General features: G+C 43.0%; 1 long non-coding RNA gene across 3 annotated transcripts; it reads left to right on the top strand.

The window, feature by feature from the left end:
* The first annotated feature begins 5,850 nt into the window (after nt 1–5,850).
* Nucleotides 5,851–17,908, top strand: LOC132209192 (uncharacterized). Of its 3 annotated transcripts, none has more exons than XR_009445291.1 (4): nt 5,851–5,964; nt 6,100–6,143; nt 6,914–7,055; nt 10,952–17,908. It is a non-coding gene; the product is annotated as an uncharacterized LOC132209192 (long non-coding RNA). The 3 variants fall into 3 exon arrangements; XR_009445290.1 differs by having other exon boundaries at nt 6,100–6,488; XR_009445289.1 differs by having other exon boundaries at nt 6,100–7,055.
* Nucleotides 17,909–22,637: the final 4,729 nt, after the last annotated feature.

Below are 22,637 nucleotides of genomic sequence, written 5' to 3'. Positions count from 1 at the left end.
TGTCAGTGGCTAAACAACAGTGTTAAAAGGACTTCTGATAGTTTTTGCAGCCTTGATCTTCAAAGTGTCTGTCTTGGGCCTTCATCTTCTGACTCTGGTTGGTCTCCACTGCACAGACACAGATCTATTTTATCCTTGTTCTTATCTGATTAACTCCCCACTGTGCCCAGTCACAGTTCATATAAGCAACACTGACCTTAGTCAACCTCGTGATCTTCTGCATATTTATGCCTGTGCTGTTTTCCTCTTAACTCAGGGCTGCTACATCTATAATCCTTTATTTCACCAGCACTTCTGTACTCACTGACAAAAGAACTGCAAGAGCTTTCTTTAACTGTTACCTACACAAAACAGTTTCAAATCTGACAAAGTCTCAGCATGTCTAACTTGGCATCTTTTTGAACTTTTACTTTTTATGTTTTGTTTATCTACTGTACTGCATGTCCATGAAGACCTCACCAACCTTTACAGATGCACCATAGAAAGCATCCTATCTGGGTGCATAATGGCCTGGTGCAACGACTGCTCAGCCCAAGGCCATAAGAAACTGCAGAAAGTTGTGTGCACAGCACGAATCATCACAGAAGCCAAACTCTTATCCAGAGAATACAAGGTGTAGAGCTGGATGAACACAGCAGGCCAAGCAGCATCATACGAGCAGGAAAGCTGACATTTCGGGTCTAGACCCTTCTTCAGAAATGGGGGAGGGAAAGGGCGTTCTGAAATAAATAGGGAGAGAGGGGGAGGCGGATTGAAGATGGATAGAGGAGATGATAGGTGGAGAGGAGACAGGTCAAAGAGGTGGGGATGGAGCCTGTAAAGGTGAGTATAGGTGGGGAGATAGGGAGGAGATAAGTCAGTCCAGGGAGGATGGACAGGGCAAGGGGGCAGGATGAGGTTAGTATGGAGGAGATGGGGGTGGGGCTTGAGGTGGGAGGAGGGGATAGGTGGGAGGAAGGACAGGTTAGGGAGGCAGGGACGAGTTGGGCTGGTTTTGGGATGCAGTGGAGGGTGGGGAGATTTTGAAGCTGGTGAAGTCCACATTGATACGTTTTGGGCTGCAGGGTTCCCAAGCGGAATATGAGTTGCTGTTCCTGCAACCTTCGGGTGGCATCGTTGTGGCACTGCGGGAGGCCCAGGATGGACATGTCGTCTGAGGAATGGGAGGGGGAGTTAAAATGGTTTGCAACTGGAAGGTGCAGTTGTAAAGTGCGAACCAAGCGTAAGTGTTCTGCAAAACAGTCCCTAAGCCTCCGCTTGGTTTCCCCAATGTAGAGGAGGCCACAACGGCAACAGCCTCCTATCCATGGACTTCATTTACACTTCTCTTTGCCGCAGAAAGGCTGCCAACATCATCAATGACCCGTCCCATCTCGGTAATGCTCTCATCCAACTTCTTCCATTGGGCAGAAGATTGAACACACCCATCAAGGGGTTCAAGAACAGCTTCTTCTCTGCCATTATTCGACTGATGAATGGACTCTGTAACTCCAAATAGTGTTGATCTTGCTTTGCACACCTCCTATGCAGGCATAACCTTGCATGCCTTGCTCTGTCTAAGCACACACTTTGATCTGTAAATCATTGTTTGCTATGATCTGCCTGCACCACTCTCAAAAACACTTCACTGTACTTCAGTACACGAGACAACATAAATCAAAATCAAAACATTCTAATGGCAATCGATGATAGCTTTCAATAATCTTCAAAGTCAATGTTGAAACTCATCTTGTTGCTGACTTCATAAAATTGCAGGATGAAACCAGTGCAAGAGTGACCTGGCCCTCCAGATCTGAGCATGGATAAGGGTTAGAAGTGGTTCTAAAAAGGCATTTCAGGTGACTATTCAAAAAGGAAACTGAAAATTTTGTCAAGTGTCCCAAACCCCCGGCCTGTCCAAATTTGTACAGACGCACACTTACTCAATTCCAGTTTGTACTCCACATGCTGCCTATTGCTTTGACCTGGTGCTCCTGTAAGTTTCAGCAAAGGTGCAGACAGTCTTCTCAAATCTTTGCTCTCATCGCTCAGATGCTTTTGGTCTTCACTCAGAGTTTCAGGGCACCACATGGTCCTGGAAAAGAATCCCACTTCTCCTTGTGCAGGGGCAGACAGAGTTATTGTGGGGCAAAGTGTTGTGATGGGAGATAGAGGTGGTATGTTAGGTGCTCCCTTGGTTTTGCAGTGAAAATAGTGAGAAGAGGAGAGCGTTTTATGTGACATTCCTTGCTCCCTGTCTCCTCTTCTGTAGCAGCATCCCAACAATACCATGACTCTGAGGTAGAGGCGATTACTGACATTTTGCAAGCCCATCGATACAAATATTGATCAGCCTGATTAAGGCATCAGAAATCTTCTGTACCTTTGTGGTCATGACTTGTAATGGATTGAGTGCAGAGTAATGCCTTAAGCTCCATGCGACATCCGTACTCTCCAATGACAGTCTCTGAAACCTTTGCCGTCATGAAGGCCATATGTGTTTTTTGCACTCCTGCAATTCCCCTTTCCAGATATTTTTCTGACCCACCCCACTTACAACACTCCAGGGTTAGAGCTGCTGACAACCCAAACTATGGAATTTCCTCCCTGAACCTCTCTCTTATTCTTTATGATACATCGTAAAATTGATATCTTTAATCGATGTTTTGCTCATCTGTGAAGCACCTCGAACATAGAACGTAGAACAATGCAGCACAGAACAGACCTTTCGGCCCTCGATGTTGCGCCGACTTGTGAACTAATCTAAGCCCCTTGCCCTATACTACCCCATCATTATCCATATGCTTATCCAAGGACTGTTTGAATGTCCCTAATGTGGCTGAGTTAACTACACTGGCAGGCAGGGTGTTCCATGCCCTTACCACTCTCTGAGTAAAGAACCTGCCTCTGACATCTGTCTTAAATCTAACACCCCTCAATTTGTAGCTATGTCCCCTTGTACAAGCTGAAGTCATCATCCTTGGAAAAAGGCTCTCACTGTCCACCCTATTTAATCCTCTGAACATCTTGTATGTCTCTATTAAATCCCCTCTTAGCCTCCTTCTCTCCAATGAGAGAACAGACCCAAGTCCCTCAGCCTTTCTTCATAGGGCCTACGCTCCAGACCAGGCAACATCCTGGTAAATCTCCTCTGCACCTTTTCCAATGCTTCCACATTCTTCCTGTAATGGGGCGACCAGAATTGCACGCAATATTCAAAACGAGGCCACACTAGCATTTTCTACAGTTGCAGCATGACATCATGGCTCCGGAACTCAGTCCCTCTACCAATAAAACCTAACACACCGTAAGCCTTCTTAACAGCACTATCAACCTGGGTGGCAACTTTCAGGGATCTTAGTACATGGGCACCAAGATCCTTCTGCACAGCCACACTACCAAGAATCTTTCCATTGACCCGGTATTCTGCCTTCCTATTATTCTTGCCAAAGTGAATCACCTCACATTTAATCCATATTAAACTCCATTTGCCACCTTCCAGCCCAATTCTGCAGTTTATCCAAGTCTCCCTGCAACCTGCAACATTCTTCCACACTGTCCACCACTCCACTGACTTTAGTGTCATCTGCAAATTTACTAACCCATCCACCTATGCCTGCGTCCAAGTCATCTATAAAAATGACAAACAGCAGTGGTCCCAAAACAAATCCTTGAGGCACACCACTAGTAACTGGACTCCAGGCTGAATATTTTCCATCAACCACCACTCGTTGCCTTCTTACGGAACGCCAGTTTCTAATCCAAACTGCTAATTCTCCCTCAATCCCGTGTCTCTGTATTCTCTTCAATAGCCTACCATGTGGAACCTTATCAAAGGCTTTACTGAAGTCCATGTACACCACGTCAACTGCCCTTCCCTCAGCCACATGCTTGGTCACCTTCTCAAAAAACTCAATGAGTTTTGGGAGTCACAACCTGCCCTTGACGAATCCATGCTGACTATCTCCAATCAAATTGTTGCTTGCTAGATGATAATAAATCCTATCTCTTATAATCCTTCCCAAAATGTTTCCTACAACAGATGTAAGGCTCACACGTCTATAATTACCTGGGTCAGCCCCACTGCCCTTCTTGAACAAGGGCACAACATTTGCAATCCTCCAGACCTCTGGTACTGAACCTGTAGATAATGAGGACTCAAAGATCAAGGCCAAAGACTCTGCCACCTCCTATCTGGCTTCGCAGACAATCCTCGGAAAAATCCCATCTGGCCCAGGGGATTTACGAACTTCACACCTTCTAGAATTGATCACACCTCCTCCTTACTAACCTTAATCCTTTCAATTCTAGTAGCCCGTAACTCAGTCACCTCCTCTACAATATTCTCCTGTTCCTCAGTGAAAACAGATGAGAAATAAGCATTTAGCACCTCTCCAATCTCCACAGGGTCCACACACAACTTCCCACTTCTGTCTTTGACTGGCCCTATTCCTACCCGAGACATCGTATTATTCTTCACATACCTATAGAACGCTTTAGGGTTCTCCTTTATTCTACCTGCCAATGTCTGCTCATGTCCCTTCCTTGCTCTTCTTAACTCTCTCTTTAAATCCTTACTAGCTCATCTGTAACTCTCCATCGCCTCATCTGAATCATCTTGTCTCATCGTCACATATGCCTCCCTCTTCTGCTTAACAAGAGATACAATTTCTTTTGTAAACCACAGTTCCCTTACCTTATCGCTCCCTCCCTGCCTGACAGGGACATACTTATTAAGGACAGCAATATCTGTTCCATAAACCAGCTCCACATTTTGATTGTCCCCATCCCTTGCATTTTGCTAACCCATTCTATGCCTCCTAAATCTTGCCTAATCACATTATAATTGCCCTTCCCCCATCTATAACTCTTGCCCTGTGGCATATTCCTAACCCTTTCCATTGCTACAGTAAACATAACCAAATTATGGTCACTCTGTCCAAAGTGCTCACCTACCACTAAATCAAACACCTGGCCTGGTTCATTACCAAGTACCAGATCCAGTGTGGCCTCCCCTCTCGTCGGCCCTTCGACATACCGAGTCAGGAAACCCTCCTGCACACATTGGACAAAAACTGATGCATCCGACATACTAGAGTTATAGCATTTCCATTCAATGTTAGGGAAGTTAATAGCTGCCATAATGACCACCCTGTTCTTTTCACTCCTGCCCAGAATCATTTTGCCAATCCACTCTTCCACATCCCTGGAACTTTGCAGGGGCCTATAAAAAACTCCCAGCAGTGCGACCTCTCCTCTCCTGTTTCTGCTCTCAGCCCATACCACCTCATCAAAAGTTCTTTCAGCCACCGTTGTACTGTCCTTGGCTAACAAAGCCACACCTCACCCTCTTTTACCATCTTCCCTGACCTTAATGAAAGATCTAAACCCTGGAACTTGCAACATCCATTCCTGACCCTGCTCTATCCAAGTCTCTGAAACAGCCAAAACATCGAGGAAAATGACAGAGTAAAAGTTTCCATAAAATACAAGCTGTTTTGCCGTACATTAGGAGAATCAGGAATGGCCCTTTTTTTCCCCATCTCGGGATGAACCCTCACCATCACTCACAGAGCTAATGAACAGCAGGAAAAATCTTCACCACTGACGACCTGCACTCACCTATCACCTTCCCACCTACCTTCCCCAGCCCCCACTCTGTTTATGTTTCAGTTCCCGTCCCCTCCCCCATTTCTGAAGAAGGGTCCTGAACCATCAACTTTCCTGCTCCTCTGATGGTGCCTGGCTCGCTGTGTTCCTCCAGCTCCACACTGTCATCTGTGACTCCAACACCTGCAGCTATTGCTATCTCCCTGTGAGCGATGTCAGCTTTGGTTCAATCGGAGCACGGGGCGGGGCCAATGGAAGCGGCCTACCCTCCAGCCAATCAGAGCGAGTGAGATGTTTGTCTGTGTGAAAATCATGTGATCGCCTCTGTCCGCGGGCGCAATATCTCTGCGAATGAGGGTTAGCTGCTTTCGGAAGGTACAGTACACGGGATAAAAAGGAAAGCTGCAAAAAAACGGGAGGGAAATACTTTCGGTATTGACTGAGAGGCTTTATTAGCCGTTGATGCATGTCAGAAAACAAATTTTAACATGCCGGCCCCGTTTTTTGCAGCAAACGGAAAAACTGCTACGGACCTGAGGCTGCGATAGGCAGAGGTAATTGCCACCATCTTTATTAGGGGCAGTGATCTTCGGGACTCATGCCGGATCGCCATATTTATAGGTGGCAACCTGCAGTGGAACGCAAGCGCAGCCTTTCTTGCTTGGGAGGGGAGATTAAGACAAGAGAAATGTTTGTTTTTGTTTTTGTTTTTCTGGACTTCTTTCCCAGACTGTGAGACACGGCGTGTATTTCCTGGGAAGGACCTTTGACGCTGGCGGAGTACTGGCTTCAGGCAGTATAAATTGCTGCAAGTTATCCGTTAGATATTTAATGGAGGAGAAATGCCGAAAACGTGTTCAGAACTGCATGTTCAAAAACAAAGTTGCTGGAAAAGCTCAGTAGGTTTGGTAGCATCTGTGAAAGGAAAAAAAATAACGTTTCGGATCCGCTAATCCTTGCTTAGAACTTCATGTTACCTGTTGCACTCTCACTGTAGGAAGTCCTGCTTTAAATATTATGATCTATTAAAGCATATCCGTTTGCCCAGTATTCATATGATTGGGATCAAATCACTGAAAGTGCTCTGAGTCCCCTTGTGCTCCCTCGTCAAATTTATTAATGTCTGACTTCCTCAGTCTGTAATAATGGGTGTATTTTACCTCTGCATCTTTCTGTGTGGGGGAGCAGGGTGCTTTTAAGAGGAGGATTTATACATAACTAACAGAAACCAAGAGAAATGTTTGCCTTTTCCAGACAATCTTGTGTTTTCTGGATTTCTGTCCAGGCCTGACCGTTATTTGTCTCTTGTGGATTTGCTTTACAGGATATTTATTGAGAATAATTTGCAAACCAGGATCCCAATGCAAGTTCTCCATTAAGCGGAGTGATCAGGATCTGAGTATCATTGACACTTAACAGTGAAAGGAAAGAGGTTTAACCATTTTATGCATGGGAGAATACTCCTGGTAAGTTTGTAACTTGAAAGCAGGATATTCAAATTTTTGGTTTGATCACCTCTGGGATAAGTGTTCAGTTCTATACCCTGCAGCTGAGAAAGGAGATATTGGCCTGAGAGGGGTAGATTTGTCCAAACAACACCTCGTCTCTTTGAAAGAACTGTCATATTTAGTCCCAATCGCCCACTTCATGATTTTAGTCTATACATTTTTCATTCTTGAATACCTGCAAACTTCCTTTTAAAATTCCTGATGGGCACAAATTCCAGCACCCCTCCAGGTGGAATCTTCCATTTCCTGACAACTCCATTGATCCTGAAACTGCTGAAGTCTGTGTTGATTCCTGAGGTTTATAAATTACTGCATTTAACGTGAAGATGCTGTTCCCTGAGCTTCCATTGAGCTGCATTGAAACAGTATGGGAGGCTGAGATCAGAGTGGGTGTGAGCATACAATGAAAATGAAAAGGCTGCACTGTGAGTGCTGCTTGGCTAAATGAGAGTGCTTTGGAGTTGGGTGAAACAGAAAGTGAAACTGAAAGATTGAGTGTGATGCTCAGTCTCAGTTTGGGCAGTTCAGAAAGTCTCTCAGTCCTAATGGAAACAGCCAATTGATATTTGATACTGTAAAGAATTTTCTTACAGTTTTTAAAGTATATATTAGCTTAAATAAAGTTAGGGGCTTTAGGTTTATAATAGTAATGTTTGAAATGAAGGGGGAGGACCTAGCTTAATTAAATTCTTTTTAAGGCAGAAACTGGCTTAATCTGGAGAGAAGTCAAAACAGAAGACATCACACCTGTGATGTGCTCCTCTTGCACAATAGAACATAGGCTCTTGATGTTGTGTCGACCTGTGAAACCACACTGAAGCCCATTTAACCCACACTATTCCATTATCATCCATATGTTTATCCAAAGACCACTTAAATGCCCTTAAACTTGGCGAGTCTACTACTGTTGCAGGCAGGGCATTGCACGCCCTTATTACCCTGAGTAAAGAACCTACCTCTGACATCTGTCCGATATCTATGACCCGTCAATCTAAAGCTATATCCCCTCGTGCTAGCCAGCTCCATCTGAGGAAAAAGGACCTCAGTGTCCACCCTATCTAATCCTCATATCATCTTGTATGTCTCTATTAGGTCACCTCTGAACCTTCTTCTCTCTGACGAAAACAGCCTAAAGTCCCTCAACCTTTCCTCATAAGACCTTCCCTCGATACCAGGCAACATTCTGGTAAATCTCCTGTGCACCCATTCCAATGCTTGCACATCCTTCGTGCAATGCGGTGACCAGAACTCCGAGTGCGGCCGCACCAGAGTTTCGTACCGCTGCAATATGACCTCATGGTTCTGAAACGCAATCCCTCTATCAGTAAAAACGAACACATTGTACACCTTCTTAACAACCCTATCAACTTGTGGAAACTTTCAGGGATCTATGTACATGGACACCGAGATCTCTTTGCTCATCCACACTATCAAGAATCTTACCATTAGCCCAGTACTCTGTATTCCTGTTACTCCTTCCAATGTGAATCACCTCACAGTTTTCCGCATTAAACTCTGGGACATTACCAGTGTCCCTATTGGCTATTTGTGCAGGAAGTGTGTCCATCTGCAGCTACTGGTTAACTGCTTTTCAGAGCTTGAGCTGTGGGTGCAGTCAGTATGGAGCATCCATGGTAACTGAGAAGGTTGTGGTCGCATTCTCAACAGACTGGTCACGCAGCAGGTGAAGATTACACAGACAGCAAGGGAATGGGTGACTATCAGACAAGTAAAAGGCTCAGAAAGGAAGTGCTGGAGTCATCTCCCTCAAATAGATATACTGTTTTGGGTACTGTTCAGTTGGGGGGGAGAGAGGTGGGGGATGTTGGGGTGGCCACTCGGGAAGCAGCATCAGTCGGGTTCATGGCACTCGGAGTAACTCCGCTGCATAGAAGGGGAGGGAAACGATAAATATGACTGTAGAGACAGGGGATTCAATAGTAAGGGATAGAGAGAGACATGAATCCAGGATGGTATGTTGCCTCCCTGGTGCCAGGATTAGCGATGACACGGAGCAGCTTCAGGACATTCTGGAGTGGGAGGGTGAACATCCGATTGTACCAGTGACATAGGAAAACCAAGGGAGGAGGACCTGAAAGCTGAAGATAGGAAGTTAAGAGATACACTAAAATACGAGATCTCAAATGTAGTATTGTCAAGCTTACACCCAGTGCCACATTGTTGTCGGGAGAAGTTTGTGTTGTGTTCAGTTGTACAAGTGACCTTTATTCAGAGCTCTGTTACCGCATGTGTGGGAGAGGCCAGAGTCCACTCCAAACCTGGCTTTCACATGAGGCCTAATTCCCCTCTTAAATACAGCTCAGATTGGAAGAGTGGACAGTGACACTCAAACTTTCCCTGGCTGATTGTGATATTTTTATTCCATTCGCTAGGTGTTATTTACATGCAATATTGTTGTCATTGTTAGCCACACACCCCAAATCAATATACCCAATCCAGTAAGCAAACCATTTTCCTAGGATGGTGACGGCGAGTACGAGGGGGCATAGCTTTAAATTGAGGGGTGAAAGATATAGGACAGATGCCAGAGGTAGTTTCTTTACTCAGAGAGTAGTAAGGGAATGGAACGCTTTGCCTGCAACGGTAGTAGATTTGCCAACTTTAGGTACATTTAGGGTGTCATTGGACAAGCATATGGACGTACATGGAATAGTGTAGGTTAGACGGGCTTGAGATCGGTATGACAGGTCGGCACAACATCAAGGGCCGAAGGGCCTGTACTGTGCTGTAATGTTCTATGTCGTATGTTCAAACAATCGTGGACAACACTATGTTCAGTCCTAAACCCTTCTATAATCTCCTGAGGTTAGCTCGAAAACTACTTCGTCTGTCTTTGGGACCTTACAATGCTTTTGACAGTTATATTCCTCCTCAGACATTTGCCAGCTGCACCACATTTTTTTGCCAAAAACCAAAATGGTATCTTATCACTAAGAACTTTTCCAAATTCTCTACTAACTGTAGTGTGGATTGTTAGGAATTGTGATTAAGTCTTTTAAACTCAACTCTGATATAAAGTGACTACAATTTGTAATACAGTTGACAAATTGTGGAAAAATCCCTCTCTTACTTCAGCTTAAAAGATCAAACAGTGTTTCTGACTTGCTGCTGCAGTTTACAATCCCAACGATTTGCATTCTGTAAATGATTTTTAAACTGAAGTTTCATTTTCTACTCTAAGCGCTTTCCATTATTACTTTCTTGTTTTAATAAAAAGCATCTATTCCAGTTCCACTGAGTGTGAAATTCAGTCACTTTAGAGCTTTACCAAGCCATGAAACAAAATTTGTTCAGATTTCACAAATAACTAAGGCACTAACCATATCTTCATTTCGGATTTTGTAATCTATCTTTGTCACTCTTCCCTTGATCTTTGGATGTAAGAATTTATTCAAATTATCCGTATCTACATTTCAATTGTTTTATCTCTCTGCAGCCCTGACTTCTCTCTTTATAATCTTCCTTTGCCCCTTCCTATGTTGTTGGTCTTTTCGAGGTTGTGTTTACACCATTTATTGCTTTTCCTTCCATAATGATACAGTGAGCTGCTTTTATTGCTGACAAACATTTGCTCTAGGAATTCAGCTAACCCTTTCACGTTAATTGGTTGTTTGCATTTCTGGTTACAATTACCTAAACAGTTCAGAATGCTGTAGGATCAGACTTTTGCTTCTACTTTTTATTAAGTAACAAACTTGTGATTGTGGCTGAACCAGGCCTTTAAAAACTGCCTCTTGTTAAAATGCTTATGTGTTTTGAACTGTCTGTTTACAGAAACCCAAGTAAATTCCCTAATGTTCCTTCTCAACAGGACTCTTTTATACCCCCCACAGGACCTTTTGTGATCTAATCCCGTAACAGTGTGAGCTGCTACAATGCACGTGCTAGTAAAAGCATAAGAGGACAGATGAGATGAGTGCATGGCTGGAGCTATAACTTAAAAGGTTTGGATTCCTGAGGCATTGAGACTGTTTGTTTGTTTCTGGGGAAGGTGGGACATGCACAAGCTTGAACAATTGTCCTGGGCAGAGCTGGGACAGATATTCTTGTTGATGCTTTTGCTAGTTCCACTGGTGAGGATTTAAACTCGTATGACAGGGGAATGGGAACCCAAGTATAGCTTTAGCAGTAAAAGACTCAAATCAGCAAATGGGATTTGAAATTAGTTCATGATGTTGTCGGTGGCTGAAAGATTAAAAGAAAGAAGGATTAATCAAGATCAAATCTCTTTTCATACATCAGTCCTGTGATCCCAGGAATTGGCCTGGTGAACCTTCTTTCCGATCATTCAGTAGCCAGGCCATCCTTCCTCTGGAAAGGAGAACAAAGGTGCACACGACTCCAGGTGTGGTCTCACCAAGGCCCTTATAGAAAGATATCCCTCTTCCTGTACTCGAATCCTCTCACAATGAAGGCCGAAATATCATTTGCATTCTTCACTACTTGCTGCTGCCTGTTTCCGAAAAGAGAATAGGAGAGAAACACGGAACTAAATGGGGTCAGACACTCGGGTAACATTGTGTTCAACAATGTCCCCATTGTATCGGTGCTGGCCACCAAGCACCTATTGAAGCTAGGCCCGTTTTCTGGCACTCGGTGTGTAACCTGTATTTTGGTGCAGTGGATGATCATCTCAACACTTCTTCAAGATTGCAATGGTTCCTGCATCTATCACCATTTCAGATGCTGCCAGATCTGCTGAGTATCTCTATCATTTTCTGTTTTTATTTCAGATTTCAGGTATTTTTCTGCATCTTAGTCCTTCAGAAGGATCAGAGGGTATGGAGAGAAAACAGGAATTGGATTCATTTTCAGATGAATAAAATGCCTGCCCTTCATGTCTGTCCAAACTCTATCTCTTTTTGTAGTTTTGGGCAAACGCTGACTGTTTCCCTTCCCTGAAGGACATTTAATGAACCAGTTCAGTTTTACTGATAATCCAGCAGTGCCCCTCAGTGTTGCATCCACAATTGATCAGATTAATTTCTGAGTTTGACAATCTTTGTGTGTGTTCTTCTGGTTTCTCTCTCTCTCTCTACTTTTTTTTTCTTCAGTTTGAAATTGTGATTGCATTCAGAGAAATCAAACAAAACCACATCCAGATCTGACACTCAATCTGTTTGTCGTAACCTAATTATCTCAGGATTTTGAACATTAAAGGAAGAAGCACTGTTCACACCAGGGAGAAATGCGTATTGTCTGTGTGTCGAAGATTCTGTGAAGATTCATCTGAAATGCCCAAACACCAGCACGGTCACACTGGGGAGAGACTGTGGAAATGTGGGGATTGTGGGAAGGGATTTATTTACCCATCCCAGCTGGAAATGCACCAACGCAGTCACACTGGGGAGAAACTGTTCATTTGCTCTGATTGTGGGCTGGGATTCACTCAGTCAAGCAACCTGCTGAAACACCAACGAGTTCACAGTGGGGAGAGACTGTTCACATGTTCCGAGTATGGGAAGGGATTTGCTCACTCAACCAACCTGCTGAGACACCAGCGAGTTCACTCTGGGGACAGACCATTCACTTGTTCTATGTGTGGAAAGGGATTCACTCAATCATCCCAACTGTTAACACACCAGCAAGTTCACCACAACCACATTTGAAGGATTTTGCCCTTAAATCAAGGAATGAACTTTGATCTTTGGGCTGTTTGTACTGGTGTCATTAGTCCCTGCTCAAAACTTGATCTTCTCTTGGGAAATAAGGTAGGGCAGGTGACTGAGGGGTCAGCAGGGGGGACAATATTTTGGGGCCTATGATTATATCTCTATTAGTTTTAAAATAATTATGGAAAAGGATAGACTTTGGTCGAAGAGTCAAAGTTTTAAATGAGGCCAATTTTGACACTACTATGCTTCTTAAAAGCACAGTAAGACCGCCTATGTGTGGGAATGCACGAGATGGGTGAGATACAAAAAAGTATTTTACATCAGTATTTACTGTGATAAAGGATACAAAAGCTAAAGAACTTCGAGAAATGAATGTGTATCTTGAAAAGCTCCATGTTGTAGAGGAGGTGGTGCTGGATGCCATACAGAGCATAAAGGTGGATAAATCCCCAGGACCTCTTCAGGTGTATTCTCGAACTTTGCGGGAAGCTAAGCTTGCGATTGGGCCCCTTGCTCAGATATTTGCACCATTGACAGTCATAGGTGAGCTGTTACACTGGAGGTTGGCTAATCTGGTGCCATTGTTTAAGAAAGGTGGTAACATAAAACCAGGGAACAATAAACTTTTAGTGAGCCTGACGTCAGTTGTGGGTAAGTTGTTGGAGGGAATTCTGAGGGATAGGATTAACATATATTTGGAAAGCGTGGACTGAATGGGGAATAGTTGACATGGCTTTGTCCATAGGAAATTATGCCTTACTAACTTGATTGAGTTTTTTTGAAGAAGTTAGAAACAAGATTGATGGCAGACCGGTGGATGTTTTCGATATTCCTCATGGTCGACTGATTAACAAGGTTAGATCACATGGAATCCAGGGAGAGCTGGCCATTTGGAAAGGCCTTTGACCTGCAGTATGCTGCAAGGATTGGTACTTAGTAACTATAACTCCTACATTCACATCCAAATCATCTTTATAAATGACACACCACTGGTCACAGGCCTCCAGTCGACAAAGCAACCCTCCACCAGCACTCCGTCTTCTACCTTCAAGTCAGATCTGTTTCCAAATGACTGGTTCTCTCTGTATTCCATGTGATCTGACCTTGCTAATCAGTCTACTATGAGGAACCTTGTCAAACGCCTTAGTGACATCCATATAGAACACATCCACCTCTTTGCGCTACTCAATCCTCTTTGTTCCTGCATCAAAAAAAATCAAGTCAGTGAGACATGATTTCCCACACACACAGCCATGTTGATTATCCCTAATCAGTCCTTCCCTTTCCAAATATTTCAAGTACTATCCCTCAGGATTCCTAGAACGACTTTCCCACCACTAATATCAGGCTCACTGGCCTATAGTTCCCTGGCTTTTCCTTACCACCTTTCTTAAATAGTGGCACCACATTAGCCAACTTCTGGTCCCTCACCTGTGACTATCGATGATACAAATATCTCAGCAAGGGGCCCAGCAATCACTTGCCTAGCTTCCCTCCGAGTTCTCGGATACACCTGATCAGGTCCCAGGAACTTATCCACTTTTATACGTTTTAAGCATCACTACCTCTGTAATATGGATAATTTTCAAGATGTTGCTATTTATTTCCCCACAGTCCATATCTTCCATATCCTTTTCTGTAGTAAATACTGATGCATAATACTTGTTTTATTATATTCCCCATTTCTTGCAATTCCACACATAGGAGGCATTGCTGCTTTTTAAGGGGCCCTGTCTCTCCATCGTTATCCTTTTTGTTCTTAATCTATTTGTAGAATCCCACTGGATTTTCCTTAATACTATTTGCCTAAGTTACCTCATGTTCCCTTTTTGCCCTACTAATTTCCCTCTTAAGTATACTATTGTCATTATACTCTTGTAAGCATTCACTCGATCTCTGCTGTCTATACCTGACATGTCCTTCCTCGTTTTTCTTGACCAAAACCTTGATTTCTCTCGTCATCCAGAATTCCCTATACCTACCAGCATTGTCCTTCACCCGAACAGGAGTATACTGTCCCTGAACTCTCGTTATCTCTTTTTTTTTTGAAGGCTTCCCACTTTCTAACTTTCTGTTTTACCTGCGAACATCTGCCCCAATCAACTTTTGAAAGCTCTTGTGTAATACCATTAAAATTGGCCTTCCTCCAATATAGAGCTTTAACTTTCAGATCCGGTCTACTCTTTTCCATCACTATTTTAAAACTAATAGAATTATGGTCACTGGCCCCAAAGTCCTCCCCTGCTGATACCCTAGTCACCTGTCCTGCTTTATTTGCCAACAGCAGGTCAAGTTTTGCACCTTCTGTAGTCGGTACATCACATACTGAATCAGAACATTTTCCTCTACACTCTCAGCAAACTCCGCTCCATCCAAGCCTTTTAGACCATGGAATTCCCAGTCTGTTTGGAAAGTTAAAATCCCTTCCATCACCACCCTGTTATTCTTCCAGATAACTTCTTTCAAAATTATTTGTCAGATTCCTGCTGACTAATGGGGGTGGCTATAGTATAATCCCAATAAGGTGATCATCCCTTTCTTATTTCTCAGTTCCACCCAAATAACTTCCCTGGATGTATTCTCAGATATATCCTGCCTAAGTAACGCCGTAATGTTATCCTTGCTCAAAAATGCCACTTTTCCCTCCTCTCTTGCTTTGCTTCCCCCTCCCCCTTCGACTTTCTATCCTTTCTATAGGAACTATATCTTAGAACATTAAGCTGGCAGCCCTGTCCACCTCTGAGCCTTGCCTCTGTAATTGCAATGATAACCCAGTTTCATGTTTCCAATCTTGCCCTGAGTTCCTCTGCCTTAGCTGTTAGGCCTCTGGCATTGAAATAAATGGCGTTTAATTTATTAGTCCTTTCGCATTAATCTCAATAACAAATACGTAACTGTAGAGTAGGTTTTGAAAATGATAACGTTTTATTGCTGTAGATCAACACATTCACACTGGGTAAAGACAATCCACCCGCAGTGTGTGAAAAGGGATTCCCTAGTTCATTAGGACGGGTTTTCATAGAATTCGGAGTATTCCTACAGTATGGAAACAGGCCCTTCGGCCCAAGAATTCCACACAAAACCTCAGAGCATCCCACCCAGACACATCTCCCCGTAGCCCACCTAATGTACGCATCACTGAACACTCTGGGCAATTTAGCTTGGCGAATCCACTAACCAGCACGTGGGAGGAAACCAGAGCACCTAGAGGAAACCCACGCAGCCACAGGGAGAATATGCCAACAACCACACACTCGGTTGCCCAAGGGTGGAATCAAATCCAGGTCCCTGGCACTGTGAGGCAGCAGTGCTAACCGCTGAGCCACTGTGGTTAAACACCAATGAGTTCCCAAGAATCTGTAGGAATTTTTGTTGCTCGTATTATCTGTATTCAAGTCATGTTATCTGGGCTTGTTTCTCATGATGTTTGAAAACACCACATGTCTGGTTACCTTGTTGGGAGAAAAAATGATATAAATTTTATTAAAACTACTGTGCATTGGATCTTTATCTCAAAAGCAGACTAATTTATTTTGAAAGGGGAGATGGAGAGCCTATCTCCTCTATCCTCACCTCCAACAAGTGCGAGGAACCTGTGGTTTTTATTTTTCACTCAATGACAGTCAGTACATTTCATATGAGCAACTGGGAACCGAGTCATCCCAAAATGCTTGAAACTTAGTGTACTAATGGTACACTATTACAATAATAACCATTACAATTCTTTTCTGAACCTTTTGAAGTTTTACAACATCCGTCCTTCAGCAGGAAGAGTAGAATTACACACAGCGGTTACACCTAAACTGGAATGGGAACTGCATCCTTGTGGGAGCTGGGGATGGGTTTCCAGTACTGTTGGGGGTCATGTAAAAAGTTTAGCAGTGGGCTGAAATCCAGAGAATGTTCAAAAATAATAATGGCCAAAAAGAGAAGAAACAAGAGAGTCTGGAAGGCATTGTCATTGGGCAATTAAGATATAAGAGAGTTTGCCACGGGTGAATGGTATTTAATGCTTGGAGTCAGATGAATAAGGCAGATGATTTGAGGATACAAATTAGTGGGGTCATAAAGCCATTGCTGTCACTTGGACATGGTTAGCAGCTCAGTATTCCAGGATACAGGGCCTTCATGCAAGGCAGTGGAGGTGGTAAAGGAGGAGGAAATATTGTTATTTTGCTTCAGGAATCTATATAGCAATAAGGACAGGTGACATTTTTGAAAACCCCTTTAAATAAATAAGGAGACAGATTTTGAGAAAGTGTAGAAGTAGCAGGATTATGGTAGCAGAGACTTTCAACTTCCTCAACATTAATGGAGTCGTCATAATGTGAAGGATTTATCAGAATTTTTAAAATACATCCAGGAGAGCATTTTTTCAGCCACTAAGTAGAAGTCCCAACAAGGAAGGGGAAGGTCCTGGACTTGACTTTAGGTTACAAAGTTGAGCAAGTGGTTGAAGTTTCAGTGGGATAGCATTTTGCAGGTAGTTATTATAACTATTCGATTCAGGATTTGTGTGAAAAAGGACAAGGATGGGTCTAAAGTCCTAAACTGATGCTGAAGTTATGAAGAAAGTAAATGGAATTTTGGCCTTAACTGCGAGGTGTTAGTGTTTTGAGGATCGGGACATCTTGTAACAACTGTATTGGATGTTGGTGAAGCCATATTGGTTTAGCTACTCGTATTTAAGAAAGGATATGCTGGCGTTGAATGCGGTGCAAAAGAGATTCGCTAAGCTGATTCATGGGATGTAAGGGTCATCAAGAATAGCTGGAGGAAGGGAATTTGCAAAGGGAAAATACTAAATAAACAGGTGGTGCCCAGTGTTGGGCTCATACTCACAACTCTGCACTTAAACAGCGTATGTTCCAACAACTGAGTTAACTTGGCCTTCCACAGTCAATGTTCAAATCCTGCTTTATAAGGTGACAAATGGGTTTTTCACTGACGCCGCTGCAGTCCAAGGAAGTAAAAGGTAACTGCTTTAGAAAATCCCAAGGTTCCAATGTATTCTTCTCATTCACATTGCAATCCATTTTCAGTACTTGCTCCAGGATTTAACATTCAAAATTAATTTCGTGATGTTGTTGCCCTCATCTTTAAGTGCCCTGTATAACTCCAGTCACTCGGTCGAATGGTGAAAAAGTCTGTTTCAATAAACCAATTTTTTTCAGCTACAGTCTAAGAAATGTTCCTTTATTTGCTGAATCTCACACAACATTTTCTTTCTTCTGTGTGTCAACAACTTTTGCCAATTCTCATGTTACGGACTACATTTTCAGAATCTTTTTAACCAGAGGTTTCTGGTGCAGTTGTAAGACTTCATATTAAATGGTACAAAAAACCAAACGGGCTTAAAAGATGAGAAAGGAAATACATTTTTGTATTTTTGCGTGAAGACGGTTCAGTTACTGTGTGCTTGTTTCATATAAAATGGATGATTGAAGTGTTCACAGTGCACTATTTAAATAGCAGATACGAAGACCTTGTGAGCAAGCATTTAAGACATTTGACACATTGAGGGAATTAATTTAGAAACCCAAAATGTCCAGAAAATGTGCTGGATAAATTCAGCAGGTCTGTTATTTTCGCTCTTTTCGATTCAGGATGGGTATGGAAAAGGACAGAAATGGGTCTAAAGTCCTCTGCGGGTGCTGCAAATGATTAAGAGAGAAGATCGAATTTTAGCTTTAATTGCTACATAGTTGTTACAATTTTTAACAATTATGTAGGATGTTAGTGAAGCCATTCCTGCGGAGAGAAAGAAATAGTGCAAATATCTTGAAACTAACATGATTTCACTTGTCTCATTGCCAGACCTCCTATGTTTCTTTCACACTTTCTGTTAAACAGCAAGAAGTTCTTTTCTTGAGAAGAGAAAAGCATGAGAGGTAACCTGAGAGAAATTGGAGACTCTGCAGGGATTTGAGGCAAAAATGGTGTTGAGGTTGAGGTTGTTAGAGATTTAAGAAATGGTAATGCAGTCTCGAGGCCTCTCCTGCTCCATGACTAAAATTTGGTGCAGCGACATCATCATTGAAGACAATAAGGATGACCACGACTTGTCAGTTACTGTGGCTGAACAGTCTTAAGGTGCTGAATTAAGACTCCAGTCTTTTCATTGATGTGGGTTTGAATCCCACTGTTGCGAATGTTCCTTCAGCAACTGGCATTTTCTTCTCAGCAGGATTTTGCGAGTGCAAGAAAAGAGGAGACAATACACATATGACTTGCTGCATGAAGAAAAAAAATATATACTTGAAGTTTTATTAAAGTTATCTTTTCAAGGAGCTACACAGACATGTTTGAGTGTACAGGAGACATAGAAACAAAATGGTACAACAGGGATGAGGAAGAACAGTGCGAGAGAGGGAGGGGAAAACCTATGTTAGCTCATCCTCAGCGTTTATCCAGAACAGCATTCGGTGAGAGTAACTACTGTACAGTCCTGTGGAAAGTAGGTCCCATTCTCACTTTGAGAAAAACTTATCATGCTGTATGGTACTATCACGATGCTAAATTGGATAGTCTTTTAACAGATCTGTTGATGTATCTTTTTAGCACCTGTGATGCACTTTGGGCCAATAACACTAGAAATGAGACAGCAGAGATTTGAATCACTCCAACATTACAGGAAGGTTGAATGTGGGGGACCGGTCTGTGTTAGAGTAGTTAAATCTAGAAGTAACAAAGAATGGATAGGGTTTCAGCAGCAGATGAGCTGAGATGTGGATGGAGTCAGGTGATGTTACTGAGATAGAAACAGTTAGTTTGGTGATGATGCAGGAGAAAGCTCATCTTAGTGTGAAGTATTTCATCAGAGTTGTGAACAGTCTGGTTCAGCTTCACACAGTTACTAGACAGAAGGTTGCAGTCAGTGTAGAAGCTGTCTCAGTGTTTAATTGGAGGAAATTGCTGTTCATCCTGCACTGGATTCAAACAAGTCAGGATGATGTGTGACTTGGAGGGGGTCCTCACCGTGATGGTGTTCCATAGATCTTCCACACTGGACATTCACAACAGTGAAGATTAAGGGTTTGTGACATGATGTCAAAGTCCTGATTGAGATGTGGATTTAGTCAATACCTGTATTTCACCTCTTTCTCAACATTCTTTGTCTGTCCACTCACAAAGACGCCAGAGTCTTGTATAAGTCCAGACCAGGTGGCAGCTTCTGTTCCCTGATCGACATTAGTGAATCACTGGCTTTTGTGGTCACTTTTTTTTAAATAGTGTGTCATTAATCCTACGGGGTGGCACGGTGGCTCAGTAGTTAGCACTGCAGCCTCACAGTGCCAGGGACCCGGGTTCGATTCCAGCTTCGGGCAACTGTCTGAGCGGAGTTTGCACATTCTCCCCATGGCTGTGTGGGTTTACTCCAGGTGTTCCGGTTTCCTCCCACAGTCCAAAGATGTGCAGGCTAGGTGGATTGGTGGATTAGCCATGCTAATTTGCCCGGAGTGTTCAGGGGTGTGTGGGTGATAGGGGGATGGGTCTGGGTCCGATGCTTCAAGGGGCAGTGTGGGCTTGTTGGGCCAAAGGGCCTGTTTCCACACTGTGGGGAGTCTAATCTAATCAAACTACCAGATTCATTACGAGCTGATTGCATAGGCAGCCTGGTGTTTGTGTGGACTCTCTCTTCATTGCATTGTTCTGTTTTAAATTGATTTCACAGTGTACTCAAAGGGAAACTGACATCAGGCATAATCCCAGGGTCTTATGGACACCTCAGTTTATTGTAAACAGAACATTATCAGATTTTGAACATGTAAGGAGAAAGCATACACGTATTGTGTGTGTGGACACGGTTTTAGTTAATTACCAGGACTGGCACAATGCAAGCCTTGATTGTGGGGAGGGATTCACTTGGTGAACCACAGTCCTGGCATACAAGCTGCTCACACTGACGAGAGACCTTTTAAATGTCCAAACTGTGGGAAGTGCTTTAAATGTTCTGGGCAACTGATGAATCATCAATATGTTCACACTGCTGAGAGACTATTTGTGTGTTTTTTGCAGACATATGTTCAGGTGATCAACTAGCCTCAGTATACGCCAGCGAGTTCACGCTGGAGAGAGGCCATTCGTCTGCTCTGAGGGTGGGAAGGGATTCACTCATTTATCTCATTTGCTGACACAGAAGTGAGTTTGTAGGTAGCTATTGGATGTTTGGATTTTGCTTTCAATCACAGTCAGTACTGAACCATTTCAATGGAATCTGTTTCCACTGGTTTATAACTCCAGTTCTCAGTCTTTATATTTAGCATAAGAGCCAAATCAGCTTTCTGTGTGACCTGCAGTATGTTTATTTTTTAATGATATCTCTAATACAAGTTTGTTCTCATTGAACATTTCTTCCCCCTCCCCCATGTATCCTCCATCCTCACCTACAACAACAACTGAGGAGCTCAAAGAGCTTCATTGTCTCACTCATGGTGGCAATCGATCCACTGCCTCTGCTGCTTCCGATAAGGCCAAGGGGCTCCTAAATTTTGCCCTGTGTCTGAGCCCAGAATCTGCATGTTTCTCTCCTACATTGTTACAGCCAGTGTGTTACCAGCGCCTCTCAACTGGCTGCCAACCTTTTCTCCTAACTGTCTCCCTTCCTTGTGTGCTTTTTCATCTGCTTGCCCCAACTTCTGGACCTTCTGTATTCCTTGTGACTGTCAATTTGGACTTTTCTCCTTGACACCTATAATAAGTGTTTTTTTTAAATCTTATCTTAAATTCTAATTGTCATACAAGCAGCCCTGAATGTTTGCACTTCCTTTCCTTTTTGAGTGTACTTGAGCCATCTTCTCTTTGAAAGTAGCCCTTATTATTATTTATACTTTGTCCCATCAACCTGTCACTCCAGTCATTGCTGTCCAGCTTTGACCTTGCCCTTGAAGACAACTTTCCATCAATTGAGTTTTCTCATTCTGAATTAATGCTGGTTATTATCTGACATTATTCTGTACCTTCCTACACGTGATCATGGTCTCCTGAATGGTCTGACACTGACACTTGATCTACTTGGCTCCCATCATTCCCAAGAAGTAGGACCAAACGAGCGCTCTTTCTTTTTGAACTGAATGCACTGTTTTCGGAAATTTATCGTGCATACAATCCAGGAAAACTTACCCTTGCTGCCTCTTACTCTACCAATATTCCAGTCTGTATTTGAAAAACTGAGGTCTCAAATAACACTACAGAACAGGAATAGTCCCTTTAGCCCACAAGCCTCCATTAACGCATGATTTTCTAATCATGAAATCTCTTTCTTTCCCCTGCACAGTTTGTATCTCTCTATTCCCTGCCAATTCACAAATCCATCAAGATGTCTTTTAAGCATTGTGATTGTACCTGCTTATCCCACTTCCTCTGGCAATGCATTCTAGGCACATACTGTCCTGTGTGTAAAAACTTACTTTTCACACTTCCTTTACATTTTGCCCTATTACTTTAAACTTATGTCCCCTACACAAACTGTCATTTCTACTCTAGACTCCAACTATCCATGTCTCTCCCAGTTTTGTAAATTTCTACCGGGTTGCCCCTCAGCCTCTGATGTTCAAAAGAAAATAAACCAATTTTATCCAACATCTCCTCATAACTAATATCCTCCAAACAAAGTGACATCCTGGTAACCTGTTTCTGTACCCTTTGCAAAGCTGATCATCCTTGTGGTGGTTTGGTGAGCAGAATTGTACACAACATTGCAGATGTAGCCTCACTGAAGTTCTCGCGAGCTGCAACATGACCAGTTTTTATACACTTTGCCCTGACCATCTTCTCCACTAGACTTGTCATTTTCAGGGAACTGTGAACCTGTAGACCTAGATACTGCTCTATGATTGTGCTTCTCAGAATTCTACCATTTACTGTGCACTTCCCTCCTTCATTAGACCTTCCAAAATGTATC

This window comes from Stegostoma tigrinum, unplaced genomic scaffold, assembly GCF_030684315.1.
Source record: "Stegostoma tigrinum isolate sSteTig4 unplaced genomic scaffold, sSteTig4.hap1 scaffold_70, whole genome shotgun sequence".
NCBI lineage: Eukaryota > Metazoa > Chordata > Chondrichthyes > Orectolobiformes > Stegostomatidae > Stegostoma > Stegostoma tigrinum.
The sequence above is the reverse complement of the archived record's forward strand: the minus strand, read 5'-3'. Positions and strand labels throughout refer to the sequence as shown.